This window comes from Cnephaeus nilssonii (assembly GCF_951640355.1).
Source record: "Cnephaeus nilssonii genome assembly, chromosome: 3".
Taxonomy (NCBI): domain Eukaryota; kingdom Metazoa; phylum Chordata; class Mammalia; order Chiroptera; family Vespertilionidae; genus Cnephaeus; species Cnephaeus nilssonii.
The window spans coordinates 94,560,567-94,586,573 of NC_137074.1; positions in this window are offsets into that span (position 1 = coordinate 94,560,567).

Sequence of the window (26,007 nt, forward strand, 5' to 3'; positions counted from 1 at the left end):
ATGGGAGGATAACCATACATTTATAATACCTTAATCAATAAAAAAATAAAAGAAAAGAAAAAAAAAGAAAATGACCTTTAAATTTGTGTTTAGCCTTTCTGGTGTGGCTCAGTGGTTGAGTGTTGATCCATGAACCAGGAGGTCATGGTTCCATTCCTGGTCAGGGCACATGCCTGGGTTATGGGCTTGATCCCCAGTAGAGGGCATGCAGGAAGCCAATGGATCATTTTCTCACCTTTGATGTTTCTATCTCTCTCTTCCCTTTCCTTTTCTCTCTCTGAAGCCAATAAAAACATATTTTAAATAAGTAAATTTTTGTTTATTATTCCTCTGCTTAGTACCTATAACTAATATACATTGTTTAGTTTGGTGTTTTCAAAATTTTAAGGCATGAAATTAAACTCTATGTGAAATTTGAAACTTGCTCTTTATCTCAACATTATGCTCCTGAAAATCAGGCACATTGATTTACATAGCTCCAGTTTACTTAGAGTTCATTGCAATTTAATATAATACTGTGTGAGTATCGTTCATTTTTAATTTTTTTATTGGTTAATCCTCACTAGAGGATATTTTTCCATTGATTTTAGAAAGAATGGAAGAGAGGGAGCAAGGGAGAGGGGAGAGAAAGAGAGAGCAACATCGATGCAAGAGAGATACATCAATTGATTGCCTCCCCCAATCACCCAAACTGAGCCAGGGAACCTACAACCAAGGTACGTGCCCCTGACTGGAGTTGAACCCACACCCCTTTAGTTCACAAGTGGATGCCCTAACCACTGAGCCATGTGGCCATTTTAACTTATTTTTTGATAGACATTTGAGTTACTCTAGTGTTTGTGTATTATAAATGTTACAGTGGGCATTTTGAGTGATGTCTCCATATACATTTAGACAAAAATATATCTCAGGACAGTGAATGAAATGACCGCTTCAATGTCATTAACATCACTTGTGCCTAGCATGTGAAACAATTTAATTTTCATTCTTTTTGCGGGGGCCTGATGCGGCGGGGGCCAGACATGGCGGGGATCTCCCTTTTCCACATCCCGCGCAGAAGGAGAGATGAACGAACCGGTTCTAAATGGAGGCGGCCAGGGAGTGAGAAAATAATAGAAATATAGAAAACAAGACGCAGAAATAGATTCATGAAGCTGGGAGCCTGGGTGGATCTTTCTGTGCCTGGCTGAGGCCACAGAACCAATCCAGACTGCAAAGCTGAGGCTTTATTTATAATCAGGGACAAACAAGGCAATTGACAATGTTCTTGTAAGTTTCACTTGTTTTGGCAGCACTTGCTGCCCCTCTCACAGCCCACTAGCTACCCAGGAAAGATCTAGGGATCAGTTACAGGATCAAGATTAATTATGCTTAGAGGACTGTGCCCTTCCAAGCTTGGGACTTGTTTGTGACTTTGCCAGCAGGTCAGTCCGAGGCTTAACCCTATAACTGCTTCATACACTTTTAATAAATTTAAATTAATATTTCTCTTAGATTTAATTTCTATTTTTCTCTTAAAAGTAAAGTTGAACAAAATTAATTTTATTTTAAATTAATTTTAAAAGTAACTATTTAAGTATTGCTGATATTATTTGTCTAACTAGAGGCCCAGTGCACGAAATTTGTGCATGGGTGGGGTGTCCCTCAGCCCAGCCTGCACCCTCTCCAATCTGGGACCCCTTGAGGGATGTCCGACTGCCCAGTGGGATCAGGCCTAAACGGGTAGTCGGACATCCTTCTCACTATCCAGGACTGCTGGCTCCCAAATGCTCTCCTGCCTGTCTGCCTGATTGCCCCTAACTGCTTCTGCCTGCCAGCTGATCACCCCCTAACCACTCCCCTGCCAGCCTGATCAACGCCTAACAGCTCCCCTGCCATCCCAATTGCCCCTAAATGCCCTCTCCTGCTGGCCTGGTCACCAACAACTGCCCTCCCTTGCAGGCCTGATCTCCCCCATCTGCTCCCCCCTACAGGCCTGGTTCCCCCCAACTGCCCTCTCCTGCAGGCCTTGTTGCCCCTAACTGGCCTCTATGAAGGCATGATTGCCCCCAACTGCCCTCCCTTGCAGGCCTGGTCCCTCCCAACTGCCCTCCCCTGCTGGCTTGATTGCCCACAACTGTCCTCTTCTGACGGCCATCTTGTGGAGGTCATCTTGTGTCCACATGGGGGTGGCCATCTTTGACCACATGGGGGCGGCCATCGTGCATGTTGGAGTGATGGTCAATTTGCATATTACTCTTTTATTAGATAGGATAATAGTAAAACATCACATTTGAGAAACAAAATTGCCCATGATTCAAAAGTAAACAAAAAAGAATATTATCACTGGTTCATTACTGTTAAAGAAAAAGTAAATTTTCTATCTTCCTTGAAAAATATTATTTGACTACCTGAATGATAGTTAAATTTTAATTGAAATTTTTATTATGTTTTAAAAAGCAGAGGGGAAGAAACCCACTAATTTTAAATTAATTAATTTTGAACACCCAGTTAAGTTATTATTTTAATGCTTCAAGTAAAGCTGAATCTAGAAAAAGCACTATATTTATGAATTTACTGGAAAAGTTTATTAGTAATTAATAAATAACATTATAGGAACAGTCAAGTTAACATGATTTTTTATTAAAAAGACTTGAAAAGTCGTTGGGGGTTACATATATATATATATATATATATATATATATATATACACACACACACACATATAAATATATATATATATATATATATATGCACACTAAAGGCCTGGTGCATGAAATTCATGCACTGGGGGGGTCCCTCAGCCCAGCCTGTCCCCTCTCACATACTGGGAGCCCTCAGGATATGTCCTACTGAAAGCTTAGGCCCGATCCCCATGGGGAGCGGGCCTAAGCCGCAGTCTGGCCTCCCTCTGTGGGAGGCAACCAGGCTGATCAGGGGAAGGCGCCACCTCCATCACCCCACTGCTGCTGCCACTGCCGGCCACTGCAGTCGCCAAGGTGTTTTCATCAACACAGACTCCTGTCCCTTCACCATGAAAAAAATGACAACTTTCTTTAGGCATTTTCAAGATGTCTCTTTCATAGGATATGACATTTCTTTCTTTTTTATCCTCACATGAGGATATTTTCCCATTGATTTTTAGAGAGCATGGAAGAGAGAGGGAAAGACAGAGAGAAACATCAATGTGAGAGGCACACTTTGATTGGTTGCCTCCTGCATGAGCCCTGACCTGGGCCCCGGTCAGGGAGGAGCCTGTAACCTAAGCACATGCCCTTCATCAGAATCGAACCTGGCGTCCAGCCGCGGCCACAGGGCTGGGACTGGGGGCCAGCCCCTCTGTGGGTTTGTGTCTCTGCTGCTCCGGCCCCAGCAGCCCAGCACCGTGGCTGCAGGGCTGGGGCTGGGGGCCGGCCCCCCTGCGTCTTGTTCTCTCCAATTCTGGGGCTGGGCACGGGCCGCCCTGTTTGCTGTTCTCTCAGGCTCTAGGCCCATGCCAGGCCCCTCCTCCTGAGCTGGTCGTGACCTTTACGGCATCCTGGCATAATTTGCATATTACCTCATATATATATATATATATATATATAGATAGATAGATAGATAGATACTAGAGGCCCAGTGCACAAAATTCATGCACTGGGGATGAGGGTGGGGGTCCCTCAGCCTAGCCTGTGTCCTCTCGCAGTCCAGGATTCTTCGTTCCTTACTGCCCACCTGCTTGCTGCTCCCTACTGCTCGGCTCGCTGCTCCTTAGTGCTGCCATGGAGGCTCCCACCACGGCCGCTGCACTCACCAGCCATGAGCTCAGCTTCTGGCTGAGCGGTGCTCCCCCTGTGGGAGCACACTGACCACCAGGGGGCAGCTCCTACGTTGAGCGTCTGCCCCTGGTGGTCAGTTCATAGCGAACAGTCATTCCACCGTTCAGTTGATTTGCATATTAGGGTTTTATTATATAGGATAGGATATTGAATGTGAACTGTAAATGAAAAATAACATTTAAAAAAGAACCAAATAAAATTTTAGATCTGAAAATGTTTTAATATATATATATATATATATTTAATTCTCACCTGAGGATGTTTTTAAAATTGATTTTTAGAGAGAAAAAACATTCTTGTGACAGAAAAATACCAGTAGGCTGCCTCTGCACCTGCTGACTCACTGGGATCTAACCTGAACCTAAGTATGTGCCCTAACCTAGAATCCAACAGGAAATCCTTTGGTGTACACGTTGAGACTCCAACCAATTAAACCACCTGGCCAGAGCATATCTGAAAAAAGTTTTTAATGTACCTCCAGGCCCTGGTCAGTGTGGATCAGTAGTTAGAGTGTCCTCCCATGCACCAAAGGGTCATGGGTTTGATTCTAGGTGAGGGCACATACACAGGTTATGGATTCCATCCCTGTAGGATTGATTGGGCAACTGATTGATCTTTCTCTTTCTCTTTCCCTCTCCCTTCCTGTCTCTCCAGAATCAATGAAAAAAAAATATATATATCCTTAGAGGAGGACTTAAAAAGAAAAACATGCTGGTTTGGTTCAGTGGATAGTGCTTCTGCAGGCGGACTGAAGGGTACCGGGTTGGATTCTGATCACGGGCATGTACCTGGGTTGCAGGCTCAATCATGGCCCTGGTCGGGGATTCAGCGAGAGGCAACCAAGTGATGTCTCTCACATTAGTTTCTGTATTTCTCCCTCCCTTCCACTCTCTGTAAAAAACAATCAGAGCAAAAATGTCCTCAGGTGAGGATTAACCAAAACAAACAAACAAACAAACAAACACCCATCCCCAGTGTGATTATTGAAGGAGCATATGAAGTATTTGTTGAATTAACGGGAAGGGATAGGACTTCGCTTTCTAACTGTTTTAACAACTCTGCAAGCCAGAGGGTTTATTTTTTATTTTAATTTTTATTGATTGATTATTTTAGAGAGAGGAAGGGAGCGAGAGAAACACAGGTGTGTTGTTCCACTTGTTATGCTCTCTTTGGTTGCTGCTCAGGAAGTGACCGAGGAAAATTGAGGTCCGTGTGCTCTAGTCATTTGGTAGGGAGCTGGGGTTCCACTGCTCACATGGCCGCCTCCAATCCCCACTACCCCGCTCCTCCATCCAGGACGACTTCAACTATGGCAGCTGCGGGGCCTCCACCAGCTACACATCCGCATGGGAGGGTCGCCCTCTCCGCCTCTCGCCAGGCCTGGCTGCTGCGCAGTCGCCCCGGGAGGCGGATTTCTGGGTTCCCAGGGAGAGCGCCCTCCAGGCAGGACTCCCAGGGAGAGCGGGCCCCGGAGGGAAAGCACTTCCTCCGCCTCCCCTCGGGGCTCCCAGGCCAGAGCGGAGCGCCCGTCCTGCACAGGACCCAGGGAGGCCTCCTAGCTGGGTGCTGAGAAAACGAAACTGGAGCCCTTCCTTCTTGAACCCTGTCGTCTTCAGTGTAGAAAGGGACAGATGAAAGCCTCAGCAGCCTTACTGGGGCATCTTTAAATGAAGATGTTATTTATTTATTTTTATTTTTTGGTGAAAATAAGTTTATTGTGTAATCAATATTGTGTAATCATTGTGATTACACAATAACCTGCATTGAGTTATCTGCTGGGATGTTTGTGCTTTAGGGCATGTGAACACATTGTACTTTATTTGACGCAGCTTCACTTCCCCCGGCCTCCTGCGCTCGCAGCCATGCCCACCTGCTCCTGCGGGTGAGGGCATTCCAGATAATTTGCATATTCCTCTATTATTATATAGAATTTATATTGTGTATATACACACACACACACACACACACACATACATACAGTAATGATTTTAAAGACAGGAAGGGAGAGGGACAGAGAGATAGAAATATCAATGAAGAGAGAGAATCATCTATCGGTTGCTTCCTGCAAGTTCAAGGGATTGAGCTTGAAACCTGGGCATGTTCCTTGACCAGGAATCAAACTTCCTGCTTCAAGGGACAACGCTCAACTACCAAGCCATATCAGCCAAGAAGCTAGGGGTTACTTTTTTTTTCATTCACTAAAACTAAATCATATATATATATATATTATTGATTAAGGTATTACATATGTGTCCTTATCCCCTCATTTACAATAGTTAAGATTTGGAAATAACCTAAATGCCCATCAGCAGATGAGTGGATTAAAAAACTGTGGTACATCTACACAATAGAATACTATGCTGCTGTAAAAAGGAAGGAACTCCTACCATTTGCAAAAGCATGGATGAAGCTGGAGAGCATTATGGTAAGCAAAATAAGTCAGTCAGAGAAAGATAAATATCACATGATCTCACTCATTTGTGGATTATAATAAGGGTTACTTTTTAATTTTCTTTCATTTATCATAATACATATCTAACAGGTCATTCCTCTAAAACAAAAGCATTAATAGAAATTTCATTGAATCCTATTTATAGTTTAGTAAGTAAAATTTTGTAATGTCCCGAGTAATGAGATTGGGAGAACCAAGATGGTTGTGTAGGTAAATGCCAGTACTCACCGCCTCCCACAACCACATCAAAATTATAACTAAAATACAGAACAACCATCATTCAGAACCACCTGAAATCTGGCTGAATAGAAGTCCTAAAACTAGATAAATAGAGAAGAAAGCACATTGAGACTGGTAGGATGGGCAGAGGCATGGAACAGGCTGGTCCAATAAAAATGTGTGACATTTTTTTAAATTGGGAGGGATATTTCGCCTGCAGGAAACATATTGAAAACATATTTGAAGAAACAATGACAGAAAACTTTCCCTACTTGCTAAAATAAATACACTTACAAGTCCAGGAAGTGCAAAGAGTCCTCAACAAGAGCCAAAGAGGCTCACACCAAGACACATTATAATTAAAATGCCAAAGGTTAAAGACAAAGAGAGAATCTTAAAAGCAGCAAGAGAAAAGCTATCTATAAGGGAGCTCCCATATGACTTTCAGCTGATTTCTCAACAGAAACTGTGCAAGCCAGAAGGGAGTGGCAAGACATATTGAAAGTGATGAATAATAGCAAGGACCTATAACCAAGATTACTCTATCCAGCAAAGCTCTCATTTAGAGTTGAAGACCACAAAGAGCTTCACAGACAAGCTAAATGAGTTCACCACCCCCAAACCAGTATTACATGAAATGTTCAAAGGCAAGAAGAAGAAGAAGAAGAAGAAGAAGAAGAAGAAGAAGAAGAAGAAGAAGAAGAAGAAGAAGAAGAAGAAGAAGAAGAAGAAGAAAGGAAGAAGGAAGAAGGAGAAGAAATAAAAAGTATGAACAATAAAATGACAATAAATACATATCTATCAACAATTAAATCTAAAAATCAAAATAAACGAACAAGGAATCTAATGAACACAATAAACTGATGAATAAAATAGAAAACAGAAGTATGGAAACATTGAACAGACTGACAAATCTCAGAGGGAGGGGGGATGCAGAAGAGATTAACCAAGGAATTTATATGCATATATGCATTACCTCTGGTCACAGATAGTGGGGTGGTGAAAGCATGTGGCAGGGCAGGAATTGGATTGAGGAGGGCAATGGAGGGGAAAAGAGGGATATGTGTAATACTCTCAGCAATAAAAACTTTTTAAAAATAGAGTAATGAGATTGCCAATCAATGAAATCTATGCTGTATTAAAATGTGCAAATGCAATGATTGTATCCATGAAAATTCCTTGGCCCTGGATCTTTGATTGAAACAACCTAGTTTTCACAACTGAAAATGTTTACAAAAATGTTTGAAAAGTTATTAAATCCTAAGGTGCTGCATCATGTTTGTTAAGAAAAATCTTATATTCAGATGTAATATATTAATATTAGTTATCTGTGTTGCATTTCCAATTACTTCAAATTTAATGGGTTTAAAAACAATTAACATTTATTATTTTGCAGCTCCTGAGTCAAAAATTCAGAAGTGACTGAGCTCAACATAGTTCTGTCTCAAGGTCTCTAATGAGGTGCAGACAGATTTCAGTCCTGGTGTCAGTCATTTTAAAATGGACCAAGCTTGTGTGATATGTTTTAACTTGTCTCACTCGGGTAGCTTAGCTACCAACTTAGTGCTGGCTGTTGTTAGGGGCTGGCAGTTTCCTTAAGCATAGATTCCTCTAAGGGACTATTTACATGTCCTTTCAAAGGGGCAGTTCAGAGCTAGTGATTCATCAGAAAGCATCCTAGAATCAGCAACATCTTTTAAAGCCAATCTTCAGAAGTCACACACTTTTTCACTTATGCCATGTTATACTGGTCACACAGTCACTCCTGATACAGTGTGGGAGGGATCTTCATAAAGATTTGAATAACAGAAAGTGAGGTTCATGGGGAGCCATCTTGGAGATTCGCTTCTACATTCCTTTTCAAAGCTGTACATTCTTTTCATGTGCCTATTAACTACATTTTAGTGTTAACATTAAAATCCAACCAAACAAAATAACAAAACAGAAACTAAAAACATCTCTCATTAAAAATATATGTTACTTAATAATTCTCTACTGTAATATGATTAGGCTAGTTGCAATAACTCAAGAAGCTTTATGTTAAAATTTTATGTTACTGTGGAATAATAAACTAAACTATTATCAGTTCTTTTTATACTAGCATGAGCTAAGGATATGGACTAAATCTTTGGTAATAAAGGAACAAATTATAAAATAATCAAAATAATAAAAATGTTTCTGTCTTTAAAAATGTGATATGGAAGTTAAGAAAAATAAAGGATATCTGAGAGTTTGAATCACATCTATTTTACAAATTTGCTGAGGTCAACTTACATAAATTACATTATTACATTTACTTATATAAAGGGATCCATGTAACAGTGGGGAATTATAACCCACCCCATCATTCTTTTTTAGTTTCTTTCTGTAAATGCTCACTCTAATATATAGCCTATAGATAAATAGCCCATTATATAAGAATCCTAGGAACTAACTCCGACCTTCAGTCCCCTGGTTCTGGGAGATTTCATGATCTTCAACCGTAGAACCAGGATGATGTTGAATCAGGATGACGAAGACCAGGATGATGTACACCAGATCATCATTTGGCCAGTTTCGATATCCTTATCGAAATGGACTCTGCCGGCCTTCATGTAGAGAACTTTTCAATCCCCTCCCCTTGATTTCTTTTTCTGCTTTCTCTCTCTGTTTTTATAAAAACCTCTGCCTGCACTGAGATGTTGAGATGGGCTTTGCAACAAGGTCCCCCATCTTATCAGGTAACTAACACTTGAATAAACCTTTTTCCTTTTTCAACAGCATCTGAGTTTGGCTTTCCCAGCAGCAGGCAGCCAAACCTTGGTTATGGTTACATTAACAACATTGAGATGCTAAATGTTTCAAGCGAATTTTAACATTACAAAATTGTGGTTAATGCACAAGTATATTTGCACTTGGGTAAAATGAAATTCACAACTATACCAAATATTTATTAGTACATTTGTTATACACAGACATATTACTAGTAGAAATTAGGCCAAGCAATAATAATCTCAAATAGAAAACACAGTAGAAATGAAAAAAAAAATTCTAATATTATGTATTACCTGTCTGTTTAACTCACTAAGTTATATTTAATTGAGTAAGTTAATTTCAATTTATTTTACACAATTGAGCACTAGAATCAGTAAGATAATAATATCTCACATTTGTCTTGTGATTTAAAATCTAAAACTTGTTTAGAAGATATTTCAATGAATCCTCGTGACTAAGTTTGAGGTAGAAATTGTTACTCTCATTTTATTAATAAGGACATCAATACCCTGAATGTCTACCAGCTTGCTTAATATCTCAGTGGATATAAACCAAGAATTTTGGATTTGAAATTTTGTCTTTTGATACCAAGTACAAAATTATGTATTAAACCAAACTACTTCTTACATTAATCATGTACTATAAAATATTGTGTCCCAGATCTTATTATTTTATTTCTTATTAAAACAACAACTTGAAATTATAAAGAAAAGAGCTAATTATTGTCTATTAAAATGACTGCAGCCATGGCTGAAATCTGTCTGCAACTCATAAGAGACTTTAAGCCATAACTACCCTGCTCAGCCACTTCCGAATTCTTGACTCAGGAACTGTGAAATAACAAACGTTAATTATCTTTTAACCCATTAAATTTTGAGGTAATTGGATATGCAACACAGATAACAGTAGAAAAAACAGTATTTTAAATTTTTATTGTTCATACATCATGAAGTAATCTTTATATAAAAAATCAAAATTGCACATATTGAAATATATTATTTCTCAGATTGCCTATTAATATATTATTAATATATTATTTCTAAGATTATCTATTAATATATTATACTAGAGGCCTGTTGCATGAAGAGATTCCTGCAATAGGCCTTCCTTCCCTTGGCTTCCAGCACCGGTTTTCCTCCGGCACCCGGGACCCGGGCATTCGCTCAGGCCAGAGTCTGCCTTCTTCATCTGCATTGCAGACTCCGGAGTCTGCAGTCTTTGTCTTTGCTGTGGCCGGAGTGCCACTCCTGTAGATTCCTTTGCCCCCACCCTCCCTCTCATAGCAGGAGTCCTGCCCCAACTGGCCACTTTGTGCCTGGAACAGCTGGGCGGCTGCCATCTTTGGCCTTCTAATTTGCATATTCCCTCCTGATTGGCTGGTGGGCATAGCGGAGTGATGGTTCATTTGCATGTTTCTTTTTTATTAGTGTAGATGTGTATATATAGGATTTTCTTGACTTAACAAAAATAAGGTAGCACCTCAGGATTTATTAATTTTTTCAAACACATTTTAGATGGGTTTGTATTCTTTTTCTATCAAATGTTTCTCAACCACTAAAAAATAAAAGAGTTTCATTAGGTTATTTGCCTATCAAATGATGTCCTTATTATTTATAATACTATGAATTACAAAATGGAATACAAATGGATAATCTATTATGTTCTGATGTTTTTTTATGCTATTACTATTATTATTATTGCATGGACTATAGTCGAGAGTGCCTGGAGCATGAACATAAACATGTTCTAGTTCAAGACTAATTTCTCTTCTCTGGAAGAATACACGTATTTTACTGTGACATAATTCAAAATAAGCCATGTTTTTATCATTTGCTTGTTTCATATTCATATCTAAGAAAATGTAAAATTGATTAATGTAAACAGAAGAGTTGTGAATTTCCTTGATGTTTTTGAAGTACTGAGGAAGTGTTAGGCAATTCACACCCACTTTATTCTCAATTATTCAGAGTAATAGAGGAAAAGTATGGGCTAGCATTTCTCACCTCACCTGCAAGCTGACAGAATATACAATTAGGCTTGATTCATAGCATTTATTAAAATTTCCATTTAATTGCTAATTAGTCTGTATAGATTTGTAAATGTAGAAACCGGTGCTCAGATAATTTTTCGCCCTAATGCTTATCCCAGCAGAGAGCATTGAAATTTCTGCAGAGTAAAATCACAGTAATTCTTCACTATGCCCTGCGGTAGTCATAAAAATAATTATGGATTCACTATCTATTTATTTTCTTAACATTTTTTGTGTCAATCTCTGACTTCATTCCACCCTATCTTCAACATGATATGTTGGAAAAATCATAGAATCTTAGAGCTGGAAACATTATGTAAGTCAATCTCTTTGTTTTGCATAGTAGAATATCAATGTCCAGAGAAGCTGATTATTAAATATTCTGCACTGTCACACATTTAAGACATCAACAGAATTCTAACTGAAATGCATCCTGATTTCATTTTAAGGTTGATAATATTCACAAATTATCTTTGATTTATTTTCTCTTTGATCCTAGATAATTTGACAAAGAACAAAATTCAGAATATGTAAAGGTAGTTTAGATAGGCCTTGAGACATTTAAATTCTTTCTTTTCCTTCTTTCCTTTTAGAAATTCAAAATTGTTAAAGATTGAATTCTACTACCTGACCTTCAATTTAAGATCTTTGAGTTATCCTATCTAATAAAAGGGTAATATGCAAATTAACCATCACTCCATCACAAAGATGTCGGCGCCCATAGCCACAAGATGGCAGCGTCCAGTCCTCTCAGCCCCGCCAGAGTCCCCCAGTCCCGAGGGGCAGCCGCTGAGAGTGGGCTGCGTGAGCGGCCTGGTGGAATGCTTGCTTTGTTGCCGCGGCAACAAGGCAAGCATTCCGCACTCGGCCACAGATGGGCCTCTGGGCAGCGGGCGTGGAGCAGCCAGGCCCTGCAGAGAGCTACTGGTGCACAGATTCGTGCACAGGGCTACTAGTTAAAAATAAGGACAAACCCCCCAGGTTATCTAAATATTGTGACCAATTCCTGAATGTCTAAGAATTTACACATTTTGGTTTTAATATTACATAAAAAATGTTTCAGACCACTTAGTCATTCTTGTTAGTACAGCTAGGAAATACAATGTGATTAGAACCATGGGCTTTGGAGGCTGAAAGGACATAACTGTGATTGTGTTTCTACTCTCCTACTTACAGTCTTGGGTAAGTAATTTCCTTATACCTCAGTTTACTCATCTATAAGTAAGGAAAACCAATAGTATTTTGTCATAAAACTTTTATGGTATTTAACTAAGACATTTTATGTGAAACCTAAGCATACTATCTATCTATCTATATAAAAGTCTAAGCAACCATTAAGATCGAATGACTGGAATGACCAAGACGACTGGTCAACCAGTCACTGTGATGCACACTGATCACCAAGGGGCAGACACTCAATGCAGGAGCTGCCCCCTGGTGGTCAGCGCGCTCCCACAGCCAACCTCCCACGGCCCCTACCCCCTGGCCTGCCAACCTCCCATGGCCCCTCTCCCTGGCCGGCTGGCCCCCTGATAGACCTCGATCACTGACCAGGCCGAGGGATCCCACCCATGCACAAATTTGTGCACCGGGCCTCTAGTGCTATATATAACTTTATACAAGTCTATAAATATTAGCTATTAACATGCATGAGATTATAATGGTAATTTTCACTTCTAAGGAGCTGCTTGACTCTTCTAATCAATGTATTTATGTTTCTGTTATCTATCATCTAACAATTTGTGAAATCATCTTTGCATACACTTATGCCTTTAAATGTGCACACAGAGATTAGATGTCTTTGTTTAATCTTTAATGATTCTGTACTTTATTTATGATGAAATATAATTACTTTCTCAAATATTCATAAATCTCCCAGAGGTAGTATTTTAAAACTAGAAAATGGACTCTAGTGATATATAGAAATTTTATAATAAATAATAAGCACCAAGATGGCCACCAAGCTCCAATTTAAAGATAATTTATATATGATTTATTCTACTGTGCTTATTTTGAGTAATCATAAAAATTTATGCCAACACCTGTTCTTTCTTAGCCCCCTTTGTTTATCCAAGTATTCCAGCCCATTGCCAATTTTACCTGAAGAAGGTTGAATTGTTAAGTACAATAAATATATTTTCAGGATGGCTGCTAGAGTAGAGGTTCATTATTCATATATTTATTAATTGAACTGGTATTTCTTAGTACTGATGACAGTAATAAAAATACTGGCCAACATTTACGTTTTGTTAACTGTGTTAGAGAATTCTTTACATATCTGTTTTATTTAGTTCTCACAAAAACGTGAACTAGATACAACATACCCCATTTTTAGTAGTAGAAGTTGAGACAGAGAAAGATTAATTGCCCCAGATCAAAAGATTTGGACTTATTTAGATGGCATTTTTCATTTAAATTCCATAATATTTTTTATATAGTTAGCAGCTGATTTGTCTAAATGACAAAGCAAATATTTTAAAAACTGAACATTGAAATTTAAATTTATATTTAGTATTTTGCATTTTTGCATATAAGAATATGAGAGTATCTTATTATATATTCATATTCCTGTCTATTAAATACATTTATGACATTTTATTAATTTATTTAACAGTTTCCTCTTCTATAAATATCTTGTTCTTCATCTTTGTTGATATCTATATTTAAATTATTTTCATATTTATGTGTAGGCTTACACTGTAAGTGTTCAGCAAAAGAACCCTATCAATTTGTAAGATGAGCTCATTTCCAAGTACCAACTTCTCATTTTCTACCTTTCTCCTCCTTAACTTTAGTGATATAAGAGTTTTATATACTCTGTTTATGACCTGTATCTCCACATAAGATTAAATACCATTTGGGTTATAGTGTTATTTGTGTTACAAATGTCATGGAACAATATTAAAATAGTTAAAATAATCCAATAAAGTACATATCAACATTGATGAAAAAAAATAAAGATGCAGATGAACTAAATAGGGTATTGTCATATGTAAAAATGTTGAGAAAACATGGAAATTAAAATAATACATTGCTTAGAATATGTATATGTATATATATATATATTTATATATATATATTATAATATTATAATAGTAATTCTATAACGTATGAGAAGAAAATGGCAGGCCTGCATGTTAATTCTTTTTTGATTGCCACTATGTACAAGAGGCTACGTAAATATTCTTTTCTCTAAGTACCCCCCTTGTAAAGTGAGAGCAATTTACTGAGTAATCTCTAAGATTTCTTTCAGCCTTATATTCAATATCTAACATTTCCTGAAAGAATTATAGGCTTAACTTTAAAAGAAGAATTAATGTACTATCCCTCTTAACAAACATAAAGTCATTATATTGAATAATAATTTTATTCAAATTAATAATAATTTGAATAATAATTTTCTATGTAACAGTGGAGAGAGAGAGAGAGAGAACACTGCTTAATTTGCACTGGTTGTAACAAAGTGGAGATGAAGTGAATACCTAAGAGTGGAATGGTTGGATTATTTAGTAAGTGAGTGAATAACTTCTAAGAGACATCTAAACTACTTCCCAAAGTTGTGCAATCATAAATCTCACCAGTAATGTATAACAGATCTGGCTCCTCTACACCCTCATCATCATATGACATGTTTATTCTTTTTCATTGTAGTCATTCCAATAGGTGTGTAGTAGTTCCTCATTGTGGTTTTAATTACATTTTGTTAATGACCAATTAGAGTTGAGCAACTTTTTTTTTTTAATATAGTTTATTGATTTTTTTATAGAGAGGAAGGGAGAGGGATAGAGAGCTAGAAACATCGATGAGAGAGAAACATCGACCAGCTGCCCCCTGCACACCCCCTACTGGGGATGTGCCCACAACCAATGTACATGCCCTTGACCAGAATCAAACCTGGGACCTTTCGGTCTGCAGACCGACACTTTATCCACTGAGCCAAACCGGTTTTGGCAGAGTTGAGCTACTTTGCATGTATGTCTTTGCTATCATCTTTCTTCCTTGTTGAAGTGTCTATTAAAATTATTTGCCCATCTTTTGATATTTACTTTTGAGTTTAGAAATGATTTTAGATTTACATAGAAGTTCAAATATAGCACAGAGAATGCCCAAAAGATCTTGTATGCAGTTATCTTATTGTTAATAGGTTACATTAATAAGATATATTTGTCATATTATTGAATCAACATTATCACTGAATAAAGCCCATTCTTTATTCAGATCTCCTCAGTTTTACCTGCTGTCCTTTTATTGTTCCAGAATCTCATCTATCATTTCAAATTACATATAGTTGTCATGAGCCTATGAGGTCCTCTGCCTGTGACAATTTCTCAGACTTGCCTTATTTTCAAGGACCTTGAGAGTTTTGAAGCATACTGGTCAGGTATTTTATATTGTTCCTCAACATATTATATATTGTTTCCCAATATAGTAAGTGTTGCATTTATTTCCTGACTAGACTAGAATTATGTTTCTTAGAGGAAGATTACAGAGATAAAGTGTCATTTTCATCGCATTATATCAACGGTATAGACTCTCATGGCTTATGATGCTAGCATTGATCACCCAGCTAAGGTAATGTGTCAAAAGGTTTATCCACTGTAAGTTTAATTTTTCTCTCTTACATACTATACTCATTTGAGGAATGTCAAATACACAGTCCACACTTAAGAGGTGGGAAATTATGTTCCTATTCTTTCAGAATTTATATAAAGTATTTGGAATTTTTCTGCAAGGGAGACTTGTCTCTTTTAGATATTCAACTATTTATATTGATATAGACTCAAGGGTATTTATTTTATACTCTTGGTTTTATAATTCAATACTATGATGAAAATCTAGATTATTTATTTTAAATAGTCTTTCTTTCTAATATATCTATCTATTACACAACTTTTTTTCTAACCACCATTTCACTGCATCCTACATCCTACAAATATTGGTAAGGCTTTTTTTTTTTTTTCATCTAGTTTAAAATATATTTAATTTATCTAGAGACTTCTTTGATCAATGGCCTATTAAAAATGTGTTGTTGCCCTGGCGGGTGTAGCTCAGCTGGTTGCTTGTTGTCCCATGCACCAAAAGGTCACCAGTACGGTCCTGGTCAGGTTGCAGGTTCAATCCCCAGTTGGGGTGGATGTGGGAGGCAACCAATCAATGTCACATCTATGTTTCTCCCACTCTTTCCCTCTTCCTTCCTCTCTCTCTAAAATTAATAAAAGCATACTTTTAAAAAAGGGTAATTAATAGATGTGTTATTTAATTTACAGATATTTGGAGATTTCCCAGCTATTTATATTATTGATTTCTCACATAATTCCCATGTGGCCAAACACAAATTTTGTATGATTTTTATATGTTAAATTTGCTAAGATGTGTTTTGTGGCTCAGAATGTGCTCTAATTTGGTGGATGTTCCACATGAGCATGATAAAATTGTGTACAGTATTTTATTATTATTGGATGAAATACTTTATTAATTTATAATAGGAATTGAAGTAAGTAAGCCTTTAGAATAAAGTTTTATGTTAATCTAGTTAGGAATCAGACTATGTTTAACATTTGTTGTATTTATATGTGCCAGATGCTACTAATTCCTCTAGAGTTTTAGTTTCTTGTTTGTTTGCTTGCTTGGTTTTTCCTCTCCTCTTGGCTTACAAGCTCCCTAGGTATTGCTCCGCTGAGAGATTGTGTCTTGCATCTCTTTCAGTTGTGATCTGTTAATACACTGAAGCCCTGTGTGGTGGTGGTAAAGTATGGGGAAGCTGAAGCATTGTAATTAAGTCTCAGTCCTTCAGTGAGCCTGTACTCAGGACTGTGGTCTTCACTAGTGTTTCTGACCTTCCTCTAGTGTAAATATGTTTCCTCTGTCCCTTACTACTTTCCCAGGATGCAATCTGTTTTCTTTCAGCACTGTCTCTTGCTAGTTATTCCCTGTTCCATGCTTCAAGTGATTCAGGAGAGCTAGAGAGGATTGAAATGGGAAAGAATTCCTTTATTCTATCTAGGATAAGGTTTCAACATTGGGTTCTTATTAAGTCCCATTCCCTACACAGTACACCTTTGTTATAAAAAAGTATTTGTGCATATTGCATAACGGACACTCTTCCTGGCCCTTGTTAGAACCAGGCAGGGGTTTTGCTTAATCTTCATTAAGAGAACCCAATGAGGTTCCTGTAGGGAAAGCTCACAAAGGTGTGTGTATGTAGGGCTGGGATGATGATAAGACTATGGCCCCTAGGGTTTTCTCACTTTCAAGCAAGTCCACACTCAGACTCCAGCATTTGATCAAAATTACACTAATGAATTCCCACCTGTGTATGACTCCAGTGCTTTCTTCTTCAGATGAGCAAATCTCAGCTGTAACATTCAAGATATATTTGATTCTTCAGATCTTGATCTGGCAGTTTGCCTTGAGGAACCCCCTTCTCTGATGGGCTCATAACTATAGTGCAACTTTTTAAAATGTTCTTATTGCCTATATTTAATTACACATAAGGTTAATTCAATAATTTGTATAAGTAAATTTATTGAATTTAAGCATTATAAAAATAATTATCTATTATATTTATATTTTAATTTAGAATATGTGATATAGGTAGAAAATGTTACCTAGTATTTAATATCAGGAGATTAAGAGTAAAAAAGACCTGAGTTTCAATTCTGAATCAAAACTTTGGGATGATTTTTTTATTGTAAAACAGAAACAATAATAACTATATCATAGAATCTTTTTAAAGAACAAAAGAGATAATGTATATATTTACCACAGTATATAGCTTATAATAAATGTTCAATTAATTATAATTATACTAGAGGCCCAGTGCATGAAATTTGTGCATGGGAGGGGTGTGTGCCTCAGCCCAGCCTGCACTCTCTCCAATTTGGGACCCCCTGAGGGATATCCAACTGCTGGTTTAGGCCCAATCACTGGGATCAGGCCTAAACAGGCAGTCGGATATCCCTCTCACAATCCAGGACTGCTGGTTCCCAACCGCTCGCCTGCCTGCCTGCCTGATTGCCCCTAACTGCTTCTACCTGAAAGCCTGAGCACCACTGAACCACTCCCCTGCCAGCCTGAATGATGACTAACTGCTGCCCTGCTGGTCCGATTGCCCCTAAATGCCCTCCCCTGCTGGCCTGGTCACCCCTAACTGTCCTCCCATGCTGGCCTGGTTGCCTCTAACTCTCCTCCCCTGCAGGCCTGGTTCCCCCAACCACCCTTCCCTGCTGGCACAGTCACCCCTAACTGCCTCCCTTGCCAGCCTGGTCATCCCTAACTGCCTTCCCCTGCAGGCCTGGTCCCCCCCAACTGCCCTCCCCTACAGGCCTAGTCCCTCCCAACTGCCTTCCCCTGCAGGCCTTGTCCCTCCCAACTGCCCTCCCCTGCAGGCCTTGTCCCTCCCAACTGCCCTCCCCTGCAGGCCTTGTCCCTCCCACCTGCCCTCCCCTGCAGACCTTGTCCCTCCCAACTGCCCTCCCCTGCAGGCCTTGTCCCTTCCAACTGCCCTCCCCTGCAGGCCTTGTCCCTCCCACCTGCCCTCCCTCTCAGGCCTTGTCCCTCCCAACTGCCCTCCCCTGCAGGCCTTGTCCCTCCCAACTGCCCTCCCCTGCAGGCCTGGATCCCCCCCAACTGTCCTCCCCTGCAGGCCTGGTTGCCCCTAACTGCCCTCCCCTGCTGGCCTGGTCACCCCTAATTGCTGTCTCCTGCAGGCCTGGTCGCCCCCACCTGCCCTCCCTCTCAGGCCTGGTCCCTCCCAATGCCCTTCCCTGCTGGCCTGAATGCCCACAACTGCACTCCCCTGCTGGCCATCTTGTGGCGGCCATCTAGTGTCCACAAGGGGGTGGCCATCTATGACCACATGGGGTGGCCATCTTGTGTGTTGGAGTAATGGTCAATTTGCATATTTCCTCTTTATTATATAGGATGAGCAATTCTGCTTTATAGATAAGAAACTGAGGCTCAATGTGGTCAAGGGTTTGCCCATATTTCTAAAATAAATTAAAAAAAGAAAGAAAAAGGATATATGTTTTACTCTTGGGGAATAAAATCAAACAAATACAGAACAACAAGTGAACTGAAAAGCAAAACACAAAGTATTAAAACTTTCAAAATGATTACCCAGAAAATGGCTTTAGGGAGAGATGAGTACAAATGTATCCCATTATATTGTGGTGAAGTAAAGAAAGTCTCTGTGAATCAATGGTATTGAGATAGACAATGAAATCATGGAATTTTCACAGGACAGCTACATAAAGGAAGCTATAATCAATGAATTTTATTCAGGAAAACAGCAAATAATGCACTGTATCTGGAGGACAGCATTCATATTGATGAATATGGAGGATATAAATGAGAAGCTAGGCTTTCTGGGAGAGATAATGTTTGAACTTAATTCAGTAGTCCATCATCTTTTTTTCCTTAAAGCTGGAGAACAATATCATAAAATGTCTGAGCAGATTTTAAAATGTCTATTTATTTCTCTTTAACAGATTTAAATTGAATTTTTAATTGTTGGTAATAAAAGTACGAATAATCTGGAAAAGGACTTATAAAATAATAACCTGAAGAGAAGGTTACTGGAACCTGTAGAACAAAAGTAAAACAATTATATCTGAGATAAGACAAATAAGTAAATAAATTGGTGAGGAGTTATAAGAACCAGTGTAAACTTCAGCAAAGTAGGTATATTTCAAGCCAAAAGAGGAAGGGTATCCTGCTTTTGGGAGCCTTATTTTGATTTCTCTTGTAAAATCCTATATAATAAAGAGCTAATATGCTAATTAGACTGAACAGCCAAACGACCTTCAGGACGTCCTTCTGGAAGACCTTCCGGATGAAGCCAGGGCTACAAGTTCTCGCTGAGGCTGCAAGGATCGGTCGAGGCAGCCAGGGTTGCCAGGGCCAAGCCCCTTGCATGAATTTTGTGCACTGGGCCTCTAGTAGTACATACTTAGTTGTAGAGCCAAGGATGGGTAGAAATTTCAAAGCAAACAGCACAAGCTCTATTCGAATTTTATAATATTATATAAATAAATATTTACAAATATAATGAATAATCATGTGTATTTCTTAAGAATACAAGGTTTAAAAGTTGTTTTCAGGTAACAAAATTAAACATTTATTTTGTTATATAGTACTAGAATCCTGATGCATGAAGATTCGTGCAAGAATGGGCCTTCCTTTCCCTGGCTGCCGGCACCACCTTTGCTCTGCCTGGAGCTGCCTTTCCGCCTTCCCATGCTGCAAGCATCCCACCCCGTCCCTGGCCACTTGGCACCTATGTATGCAAATTAACCTGCCATCTTTGTTGGGTTAATTTGCGTACTCACTCCTGATTGGCTGGTGGGCATCGCGAAGGTACGGTCAATTAGCATGTTGCTCTTTTATTAGGTAAATTCTTAGGTTTCAACATATAAAATTGATTCTTAGAAACAAAATACTAGGAACAGTATAAGCACTTAATGGGAAATATCTATGATAGGCATTTCAATAATAACTCAAGAAAAATTTAAAAGACAACATATTTTTGAATATATATTTGACTATTATTGTTGTGAGCTTAGTTTAAAGGCATTCTTATAATGCTTAGTTCAAGCTTGTCCCATATTTTTCATTATATATTCAATTATTATTCATAATAGTAATTTTGAATTGACTTTATTGGTGTGACACTGGTTTATAAAATTATATAGGTTACAGGTGTACAATTCTATAACACATCATGTATATATTGTATTGTGTCTTCACCACCGCAAGCCAAGTCTCCTCCATCACCATTCATCCCCCCTTTACCCTCTTATACCTCCCCACCCTTTCCCGCTGGTAATAACCATACTGTTGTCTGTTTCTGTAAGTTTGGAGTTACTTTTTTCTGGTTTATAATTAGGATATTAATTATATCCTAATTCATGCCACTTTTGAAATGCATTTTTCCCCTGTTGTAAATAATGCTGCAATGAACATAGGGGTGCATATATATTTTTGAATTAATGTTTCAGATTTCTTCAGATATATTCCCAGAAGTGGAATTGCTGGGTCATAAGTCAGGTCCATTTTTAATTTCTTGGAGGTAACTCCATACTGCTTTCTACAGTGGCTGCACCAGTCTGTATCTCCACCAACAATGTATGAGGGTTCCCTTTTCCCCACATCTGCACCAACATTTGTTGTTTATTGATGTATTGATGATAGCCATTCTGACTGGTGTGAGGTGATATCTCATTATGGTTTTAATTTGCATTTCTCTGATTAATAGTGACACTGAATATAATTATTAACTTATATGTGAAGAGAATGTCAAAAGAATAAGCAAATGATCATTATTTCAGCCATCTGAGGGCTCTGCTAGCAATGTCTGTTCTATGCCCCTGTATATATGCTAAGTGAATAGATTTAAGCTCTTCATTAATGATAAGGGCTGCATGACTGTGTATGGATCACTTGAAAGAACTTGCAGTGACATTTTGGATGGATATATATTTTAAAAGTAGACCAAACCCCAAAGAGAGAGCGCATGCAGATGAGCTTTTTCCTCAGATGCATGACTGTTTCATTTCTTTACTTTCATAATTAAAGATTGTTTTAAATGCAATTTGAGTGTTTTAAGTGTTCTGCTGACAAAATTTTGTGAAAAAAACACACACAAGATTATATGATTTTTTACTTTAATGGCAAGGGTTAAAGGAGAATTACCACATGGAATCCTAAACAGGCTACTCTCACAACAGCTCAGAAAACATGACGGCTGCAGTCTGGGCCAAGATTCATTTTGTTTTCTCTCTGGCTTTCTTTGCCAGTGGGGAAAGCTAAGTAATGTTGCTGTCTCTTCAGTCATCCTCATCATAAACGATCACTCTATGTGGCATGCATTAATTATTCCAGCCGACTCTTTTTCTCTCTATTAGATTAATAGTTGCCAATTCTGATTCCTCTCTCCTGCACTGCTATTGTATACACATTTTCTAATCCTCTTCATTATACCAGTGATTACAGTTATAAGTTATCCATCCATCTTTTCAAGGACATTGAGCAATGTAATGCTGTGAAAGCTTGTAGAGTGTGTGTGTGTGTGTGTGTGTGTGTGTGTGTGTGTGTGTCTCACAGAGAGAGAGGAAGAGAGAGGATATGCACACCTTGGATAAATATAAACTATATACATAAATATGATTTAATCATATTATCATTTAAAAATATAAAACAAACAAGGCAAAAATGAATTAATAAAAGCCAGGTCTTGTTGGAAGCACTTAACTCTGACCACTGAATAGCACATCCCCCTACAGCTCACATATCTTTTGGGGATGCATCCAAGGTCTTCACTCAGTTTAGACATTTAAAGAGTGCATGTTCCATAATCTGGGTAAACCACAGAGATGTTAATTATCATATCTACTAAAAGTCACATGTTGCATAATTTTATAATGTTCAGCAAGCGTTTGGTGCGGGTAACAGAGAGAAAGGACGAAGATAACTTAAGTTACAGGCTAGTTGTCCTCAAAAGGAAATGTGTTAGAAAACAGAGGTGACGGCTTCTGAAGACACCCATTTCCTACCTTAAGACAATTTTGTAGTTAATTTTGTACATAATAACACAATGAATAGAAGGCAGAAAAGATTAAAGAAACAGGAGAAGACATTCATTTTTATTTTCTAAAAACATTAAAATAGGTTTAAGGCAAACGGGACAGTCATATATTCCTAGGTCAAAACATTGTACAACTGGAGGCATAAGGTTGTTGCTGGAATTCCTCAAACATTCCTTCCTCTCATTTATGAGAAAAGTACCAGGAGCCACCAGAACCAAAACTGATGGTTGGTACAGTGGTTTTGTCATAACTGTGGCCAGTCAGGGCTTTGACCTTTATCTACTTAAGAAGAGATGAATGATCTTCACTCCCAAACTTTTCAACCCATGAACTCCTCATATTCATGTAATTCATTATCATTACAAAGCTTTTCCTGTACTCTGTGCCAGAAAATGGCCTCACTTAATTCTGCATTCTTAACCTTTTATATTGCACTTAGCATGTTACCAAGGCTTGTTTATGTAGACCTGACTCTATTCCTAGACAATGAACTTCTAGAAATTAGAGTCCTATTGAAACTATTTATAGTTTCAGTTTATATCATAAATCCTGGATCATAATTGCTGTTCAATAATCATCTTCTAACTAAACTGCATAAATGCACCTTTGATAAAGTCAATCATTTAGAAAGTATTATGTATCTACTTCCTACTACACACTGTGCTAGGTGCTGCTGTTAAAATCACCAGTTAGAGCCACTCCCTCAGGTAACATAGATCTAGAAGCAAAAAATAAATAAAACAGAAACAAAATTTAATACAAATATATATAATATATTTAACATGTCCAATATATAAATTGTAAGAAGAACATCATACATATGTATTTTTATCTACACATACATGTGGATTAATGTTATGATATAAATGCATATATACTATTATATATTATAATTATATTAAAAAATATACATATATATGTGCTTGGCCTTTGTGTATAAATTGACTTCTCAATATTTGAAATCTAATTTTGTAAAAAAACATTCTAAGAATATTCAAACTAGTTTTTTTAATGAAGTAACATTCTTTTTGTAATAGCTATGCAATTAAATACTAGTATTTATATCATATTTAAAAATCAATTTCCTACTTGTACATGATGCCATCTGATGAAGAAAAAAATTACTATATATTTATTATACTTGAAGGTATTTATTGAGTGTACAGTATGTGCTTTGTATTAGACAAAAAAACATATAGAAGGGCTTCTGGTTAAGATGGGAGCATAGGTAAATGCAGAACTCCCATCCTCCTACAACCACATCAATATTACAGCTAAACTACAGAGCTACCATCATTTAGAACAGGGGCGGGGACCATTTTCTGCAAAGGACCATTTGGATATTTATAACATCATTTGTGGGCCATACAAAATTATCAAATTAAAAATTAGCCTGCTATATTTAGACAAACATTTAATTAACTCACCCTAATGCCTTGGCAGGGCCAGACCAAATGATTTTGCAGGCCTTATATGACCTGCGGGCCAGATGTTCCCTGATTTAAAACAACCTGAAATTTAGGTGAATAGAAGTCCTATAACTGTGGATATAAAAAGGAAACCACATTAAGACTAGTAGGAGTGATGGAGATGCGGAAGGGCTGGTCACACACTCACATGTGACGGATAAAAATTGGGAGGGATAGTTCAAATGCGGTAGTCCCCCTGAATAGTGAGGGGTCCCAGCCCTACACTAGGCTCTCCAGCCCAGGGTTCCAGGACCAGTAAGAGAAGTCCTCATTACTTCTGGCTGTAAAAATCAACAGAGATTGTGGCAGAGTGAGATGGAGGATACTGGAGTCCCATGCCATTCCTCGTAAAGGTCCCATGCACAGACTTACACAGATTTACTCGCTCTGAGCTCAGTTCTGGACAAGAGCCTGAAAGGTGATAAGGACATTCAGGGTAAATCGGAATTGTCCAGCAAGGGCTGGAGGGGCAGCTTTCTCCTATATGGAAGTGCTGACATAGGCCGTGTTTCATTGTTGAGCCCTCTCCCCTCAGAGCTGGCAGGTTGGCACCATATCTGAGTCTCCATCACCCTGGCTGACACTATTCACTCTCTCTATTGATTCTCTGAGAAACCTCCTCATCTAATTTACAGGCCCACCAAAGATGTTTTCACTGGCTATTTCATACAAATGGCCTTTAGTGGCTCATGCTAGGGACTTTCCTAAAATCTCTGAAGGTCCAAAAGCTCCAAATAATCAGCATCTGGCCTCAGCATGTCTCATACCTCTTGCTAACTGTCCCAGGAACTAGTGGCAGTGGCCTTGGTTTGCAGTGTCACCTCTCCCAGGCACCTCTAAGCCCAGCACACATAGCCGCCATCTCCATATTGTTTGATAGCTCATGCTGGGTGGCCCTGGGCAGGGTTCAAGTTGGGGCTAATCTTGACCTGCACCACCTGGTGAAACCCAGAGCCAGTGCACCCAGTTGAAAACATTAGAACACACTAGAGCACCATATAATCACTTCAGTGAGCAGCCTCCACACTCAAAAGGTGGACTCATCAACCACCAGAGCCCTGCTGAAGCTAGTCCTGCTCCATGGGGTCCACTCCTGCACAGAAGCTCCTCCATCGTGGTGGGGTGGTAGTTGTAGCCAGTCCTCACAGCTGATAGCCTGCAGGTAAATCCCTCCCATTGATGTGCCAACCGCAATCAAGGATCCACTACAACAGGAGGATGCAAACAACCCACACAGGGCATACCTAGAATGCCCAGATCAGGTGACCAAGGAGGTTGTGCCACTGGACCCTACAGGACACCTACTACATAAGGCCACTCTACCAGGATCAAGGGATGTAATATCTCTAACTAATACATGGAAACAAACACAAAAAGATAGCCAAAATGAGGAGACCAGGAAACATGTCCCAAATGAAAAACAAACAAACAAAAAGCTACAGAAAAAAGAACTAAATAAAATGGAAAAAAAGCAATCTACCAGGTGCAGAGTTCAAAACACTGATTATAAGAATGCTCAATGAACTTAGGAAAAGAGTAAATGAACATAGTGAGAACTTCAACAAAGAGATAGGAAACATAATAATGGAGATATTAAAACATAAAAAAGATCTAGTCAGAAATAAGAATACACTAACTATAATAAAGTTATTACAGGGAATAAACAGTGAAGTAGATGCAGCAGATGATCAAATTGAAATTT